Source organism: Petromyzon marinus, chromosome 63 (genome assembly GCF_048934315.1).
Source record: "Petromyzon marinus isolate PM22_M1 ecotype Great Lakes invasive population chromosome 63, UKy_Petmar_22M1.pri1.0, whole genome shotgun sequence".
In the NCBI taxonomy this organism is placed as follows: Eukaryota; Metazoa; Chordata; class Hyperoartia; order Petromyzontiformes; family Petromyzontidae; genus Petromyzon; species Petromyzon marinus.
The window spans coordinates 4,007,330-4,014,308 of NC_133729.1; the positions used below are offsets into that span (position 1 = coordinate 4,007,330).

Here is a 6,979-nt window from a genome sequence, read left to right on the forward strand (position 1 = left end):
CATATAGTGAACTTAGAAACATAATGCAATACAACACAGATAGTCGGCTAACACAACAGTCAACACCCTAACTGGTTGATTAACGTTCTTCCAAAGATTGCTAAATGTGAGAAAGAGAGATCAAACACAGACACGGGGACACACAGACAGACACACACGAGCAGAAAGAGAGACAACACAGAGAGACACACACAAACAGAGAGACACAAACAACATATACACACATTCTCGCATGAAATTATGTTATTAGGTGTTGTGGTTTTTTTCGAGGATTAGATTCGTTTACTACGTGAAATTGGCAACAATAAGCATACAAATAGACACAGATAAAAAGTTTAAAAAGTGACATTTTTACTGTCACCGTACTTACCACTCCAATCCCGAAAACTCTGCGTCATGGGGTGATGTATAAACGTGCGGCATTTTCATAGTTTAATTTAATTGTAGTGTATAATGTAGTGTATATAATATTTATGTAGTGATAATGTAGTGTATATAATATTTATGTAGTGTATAATGTAGTGTATATAATATTTATGCAGTGTATAATGTAGTGTATATAATATTTATGTAGTGTATACTGTAGTGTATATAATATGTGTATAGTGTATAATGTAGTGTATATAATATTTATGTAGTGTATAATGTAGTGTATATAATATTTATGTAGTGTATAATGTAGTGTATATAATGTGTGTAGTGTATATACTATTTATGTAGTGTATAATGTAGTGTATATAATATGTATGTAGTGTATAATGTAGTGTATATAATATTTATGTAGTGTATAATGTAGTGTATATAATATGTGTATAGTGTATAATGTAGTGTATATAATATTTATGTAGTGTATAATGTAGTGTATATAATATTTATGTAGTGTATAATGTAGTGTATATAATGTGTGTAGTGTATATAATATTTATGTAGTGTATAATGTAGTGTATATAATATGTATGTAGTGTATAATGTAGTGTATATAATATTTATGTAGTGTATAATGTGTATATAATATTTATGTTGTGTATATAATATTTAAGTAGTGTATAATGTAGTGTATATAATGTGTGTAGTGTATAATGTAATGTATATAATATTTATGTGGTGTATAATGTAGTGTATATAATATTTAAGTAGTGTATAATGTAGTGTATATAATATTTATGTAGTGTATAATGTAGTGTATAATGTAGTGTATATAATATTTATGTTGTGTATATAATATTTAAGTAGTGTATAATGTAGTGTATATAATGTGTGTAGTGTATAATGTAATGTATATAATATTTATGTAATGTATCATGTAGTGTATGTAATATTTATGTAGTGTATAATGTAGTGTATAACGTGGTGCCGATCGCCGGACCGGGTCACCGCCCTTGGAGCGGTTTCGCCGGATCGGCCCGGGACCGCCGGATAAAATGTTGTCAGCAGCCAGGTTAATCGACGATCGACTGCATCATGATTCAGTGACTCCACTGGGGGGCGTGCTGGGGTGGGTGGGTGGGTAGAGCGGCCTCTCGTGGCTGGCGAGTCTGTGTGACCGGCACCTGGAGTCTAACCCAGGGATCCTTTCAAAGCTGCTCGGTCAGTTTCTCCCCACGGTAAGACTTTTGTATTATTATTTTTTTCAATGAATTACCCTCAGGCCGTCTGGTGACGTTACATTAATTAAAAAGACGACAAAATGCACACATGCAGAGAGAAATACGAGACGAAGCCCAACAAAATGTAACTGGAGATTACATTTTGGTTACTTTTCATTGGGGGGGGGGAAATATTTATTTTGTGTGTTTGTTGAACTTCTTTCGCACCGTACGTAGCCAACCGTGCTGATTTGTGTGTTTCTGTGAGTCATACCGTGTCAAGCCACACGGTTTGCAGGGAAATTGAGTTTTCAGGTCCATACGGCGTAACAGCCGGTTAAAAAAAAATAAGTTTGTCTATTTGTGTTTGTGTTTCTCCCTTGTGATAGGATTTTGTAGGATGAACGTTGAGATTTATGAGGGGCACGGGTTGCCCAATAAGGTCTGAATTGGTCTGCAATGAGGTAGGCCACTGATAAGGGGTTCATAGGTATGACAGCCTAACTCTGCTGTTGCTGCTGCTGATGAGACACTGAATATTGTAACCCGGTGAAGAGATTTGAATTAAATCACTCCACCGTGTGTCGATTGACTGTGAGCAGCCAGGTACTGGTTACTCCGCTACTTACGAACACGCGACTTACGAACTTTCAGAGATACGAACAAACCCGTCCGTATGCCCAGTTGCCCGTTCGGACCGAGAGTCGTAAGTTCAACCGTCGCGCAATAGATGACGGTGGTGGCATCCACATCTGTAGAGAGTGAAGAACCAGTGGCATCTACATCTACAGACCGTGAAGAATCAGTGGCATGTACATCAGCAGACCATGAAGAACCAGTGTCATCTACATCTACAGAACGTGAAGGACCAGTGGCATCTACATCAGCAGAACATGAAGAACCAGTATCATCTACATCTACAGAACGTGAGGAACCAGTGCCATCTACATCTACAGAACGTGAAGAACCAGTGGCATCCACATCTGCAGAACGTGAAGAACCAGTGGCATCTACATCAGCAGAACATGAAGAACCAGTATCATCTACATCTACAGAACGTGAAGAACCAGTGCCATCTACATCTACAGAACGTGAAGAACCAGTGGAACCCACATCTGCAGAACGTGAAGAACCAGTGGCATCCACATCTGCAAGCCGTGAAGAACCAGTGGCATCTACATCTGCAGAACATGAAGAACCAGTGGAATCTACATCTGCAGAACATGAAGAACCAGTGGAATCTACATCTGCAGAACGTGAAGAACCAGTGACATCTACATCTGCAGAACATGAAGAACCAGTGGCATCTACATCTGTAGAACACGAAGAACCAGTGGCATCTACATCTGCAGAACATGAAGAACCAGTGGCATGCATCTGCAGAACGTGAAGAACCAGTGACATCTACATCTGCAGAACATGAAGAGCCAGTGGCATCTGCATCTGTAGAACATGAAGAACCAGTGGCATCTACATCTGCAGAACGTGAAGAACCAGTGGCATCTAAATCTGCAGAACATGAAGAATCAGTGGCATCTACATGTGGAGAACGTGAAGAACCAGTGGCATCTACATCTTCAAAACGTGAAGAACCAGTGGCATCTACAGCTGTAGAACGTGAAGAACCAGTGGCATCTACATCTACAGAACGTGAAGAACCAGTGGCATCTACATCAGCAGAACATGAAGAACCAGTATCACCTACATCTACAGAACGTGAGGAACCAGTGCCATCTACATCTACAGAACGTGAAGAACCAGTGGCATCCACATCTGCAGAACGTGAAGAACCAGTGGCATCCACATCTGCAAGCCGTGAAGAACCAGTGGCATCTACATCTGCAGAACAGGAAGAACCAGTGGAATCTACATCTGCAGAACGTGAAGAACCAGTGACATCCACATCTGCAGAACATGAAGAACCAGTGGCATCTACATCTGCAGAACATGAAGAACCAGTGGCATGCATCTGCAGAACGTGAAGAACCAGTGACATCTACATCTGCAGAACATGAAGCGCCAGTGGCATCTACATCTGTAGAACATGAAGAACCAGTGGCATCTACATCTGCAGAACGCGAAGAACCAGTGGCATATAAATCTGCAGAACATGAAGAATCAGTGGCATCTACATGTGGAGAACGTGAAGAACCAGTGGCATCTACATCTTCAAAACGTGAAGAACCAGTGGCATCTACAGCTGCAGAACGTGAAGAACCAGTGGCATCTACATCTACAGAACGTGAAGAACCAGTGGCATCTACATCTAAAGAACATGAATAACCAGTGGCATCTACATCTGCAGAACGTGAAGAACCAGTGGCATCTAAATCTGCAGAACGTGAAGAACCAGTGGCATCCACATCTGCAAGCCGTGAAGAACCAGTGGCATCTACATCTGCAGAACATGAAGAACCAGTGGCATCTACATCTGCAGAACGTGAAGAACCAGTGGCATCTACATCTGCAAAACGTGAAGAACCAGTGGCATCTACAGCTGCAGAACGTGAAGAACCAGTGGCATCTACATCTACAGAACGTGAAGAATCAGTGGCATCTACATCTGCAGAACATGAAGAATCAGTGGCATGTACATCAGCAGACCATGAAGAACCAGTGTCATCTACATCTACAGAACGTGAAGGACCAGTGGCATCTACATCAGCAGAACATGAAGAACCAGTATCATCTACATCTACAGAACGTGAGGAACCAGTGCCATCTACATCTACAGAACGTGAAGAACCAGTGGCATCCACATCTGCAGAACGTGAAGAACCAGTGGCATCTACATCAGCAGAACATGAAGAACCAGTATCATCTACATCTACAGAACGTGAAGAACCAGTGCCATCTACATCTACACAACGTGAAGAACCAGTGGAATCCACATCTGCAGAACGTGAAGAACCAGTGGCATCCACATCTGCAAGCCGTGAAGAACCAGTGGCATCTACATCTGCAGAACATGAAGAACCAGTGGAATCTACATCTGCAGAACATGAAGAACCAGTGGAATCTACATCTGCAGAACGTGAAGAACCAGTGACATCTACATCTGCAGAACATGAAGAACCAGTGGCATCTACATCTGTAGAACACGAAGAACCAGTGGCATCTACATCTGCAGAACATGAAGAACCAGTGGCATGCATCTGCAGAACGTGAAGAACCAGTGACATCTACATCTGCAGAACATGAAGAGCCAGTGGCATCTACATCTGTAGAACATGAAGAACCAGTGGCATCTACATCTGCAGAACGTGAAGAACCAGTGGCATCTAAATCTGCAGAACATGAAGAATCAGTGGCATCTACATGTGGAGAACGTGAAGAACCAGTAGCATCTACATCTTCAAAACGTGAAGAACCAGTGGCATCTACAGCTGTAGAACGTGAAGAACCAGTGGCATCTACATCTACAGAACGTGAAGAACCAGTGGCATCTACATCAGCAGAACATGAAGAACCAGTATCACCTACATCTACAGAACGTGAAGAACCAGTGCCATCTACATCTACAGAACGTGAAGAACCAGTGGCATCCACATCTGCAGAACGTGAAGAACCAGTGGCATCCACATCTGCAAGCCGTGAAGAACCAGTGGCATCTACATCTGCAGAACAGGAAGAACCAGTGGAATCTACATCTGCAGAACGTGAAGAACCAGTGACATCCACATCTGCAGAACATGAAGAACCAGTGGCATCTACATCTGCAGAACATGAAGAACCAGTGGCATGCATCTGCAGAACGTGAAGAACCAGTGACATCTACATCTGCAGAACATGAAGCGCCAGTGGCATCTACATCTGTAGAACATGAAGAACCAGTGGCATCTACATCTGCAGAACGCGAAGAACCAGTGGCATATAAATCTGCAGAACATGAAGAATCAGTGGCATCTACATGTGGAGAACGTGAAGAACCAGTGGCATCTACATCTTCAAAACGTGAAGAACCAGTGGCATCTACAGCTGCAGAACGTGAAGAACCAGTGGCATCTACATCTACAGAACGTTAAGAACCAGTGGCATCTACATCTAAAGAACATGAATAACCAGTGGCATCTACATCTGCAGAACGTGAAGAACCAGTGGCATCTAAATCTGCAGAACGTGAAGAACCAGTGGCATCCACATCTGCAAGCCGTGAAGAACCAGTGGCATCTACATCTGCAGAACATGAAGAACCAGTGGCATCTACATCTGCAGAACGTGAAGAACCAGTGGCATCTACATCTGCAAAACGTGAAGAACCAGTGGCATCTACAGCTGCAGAACGTGAAGAACCAGTGGCATCTACATCTACAGAACGTGAAGAATCAGTGGCATCTACATCTGCAGAACATGAATAACCAGTGGCATCTACATCTGCAGAACGTGAAGAACCAGTGGCATCTAAATCTGCAGAACGTGAAGAACCAGTGGCATCCACATCTGCAAGCCGTGAAGAACCAGTGGCATCTACATCTGCAAGCCGTGAAGAACCAGTGGCATCTACATCTGCAGAACATGAAGAACCAGTGGCATCCACATCTGCAAGCCATGAAGAACCAGTGGCATCTACATCTGCAGAACATGAAGAACCAGTGGCATCTACATCTGCAGAACGTGAAGAAGCAGTGACATCTACATCTGCAAGCCGTGAAGAACCAATGGCATTTACATCTGCAGAACATCAAGAACCAGTGGAATCTACATCTGCAGAACATGAAGAACCAGTGGCATTTACATCTGCAGAACATGAAGAACCAGTGGCATCTACATCTACAGGAGATTGTGCAACTTTTAAAGCCGCTCCCCGTGTTTAGTGTACACGCCGTACAACGTGTTTGGAATCGACAGGAGTAAAGTTGGACTTGAGACCAAATCGACTTACGAACAGACCTCTGGAACCTAACTCGTTCGCAAGTAGAGGAGAGACTGTAGTGCGTATTCTCTGCATATTCTCAGATCAACGTAATGTTGTCGGTGGTGGCATTCGTGCGTTGGCCGATCGTGCCTATCGGAGCTGCGAGTTGGGACAACATGCTAACAACATGCTAACCATGAAATAATTGCGCTCGAAGTTGATTACCTGCGAATAACCCAACCAAGAAACAGGGTTCTCAGATGAACACGATCTATTGTAACTTGCACGACTGCATTAACCCCCCCCCCCCCCGCCACTCCTCTTGTGTTCGCAACCTGATAGGCTCAGAGTGATGAGAGAGATCACCTTTACCCCCCCCCCCCCGCCTCTATTTAAGACGGAGACACATCAGGACTTCTTCACAATTCTGACTGATCGCCCGATGGAGCGGGTAAATGAACGTGTTCATCGACTGTCGTTGTGATCTCCCGGCGAAACGTCAAAGTTTCACTCGGAGCGTAAACGCCACGGGGTTTTT

The 6,979-nt window shown here is 43.1% G+C and overlaps 1 protein-coding gene across 1 annotated transcript in view; it reads left to right on the forward strand.

Annotated features, from left to right (window-relative positions):
• LOC116937557 (V-set and transmembrane domain-containing protein 2B-like) overlaps positions 1 to 6,979 on the forward strand; it is a 116,909-nt gene that overhangs the window by 68,408 nt on the left and 41,522 nt on the right. Inside the window, exon 3 of the mRNA XM_032944692.2 lies at positions 6,839 to 6,979. This exon is cut by the window's right edge and continues 20 nt beyond it. The gene's annotated coding sequence lies outside the window, so the exon portion shown is untranslated. The remainder of the gene's footprint in view (positions 1 to 6,838) is intronic.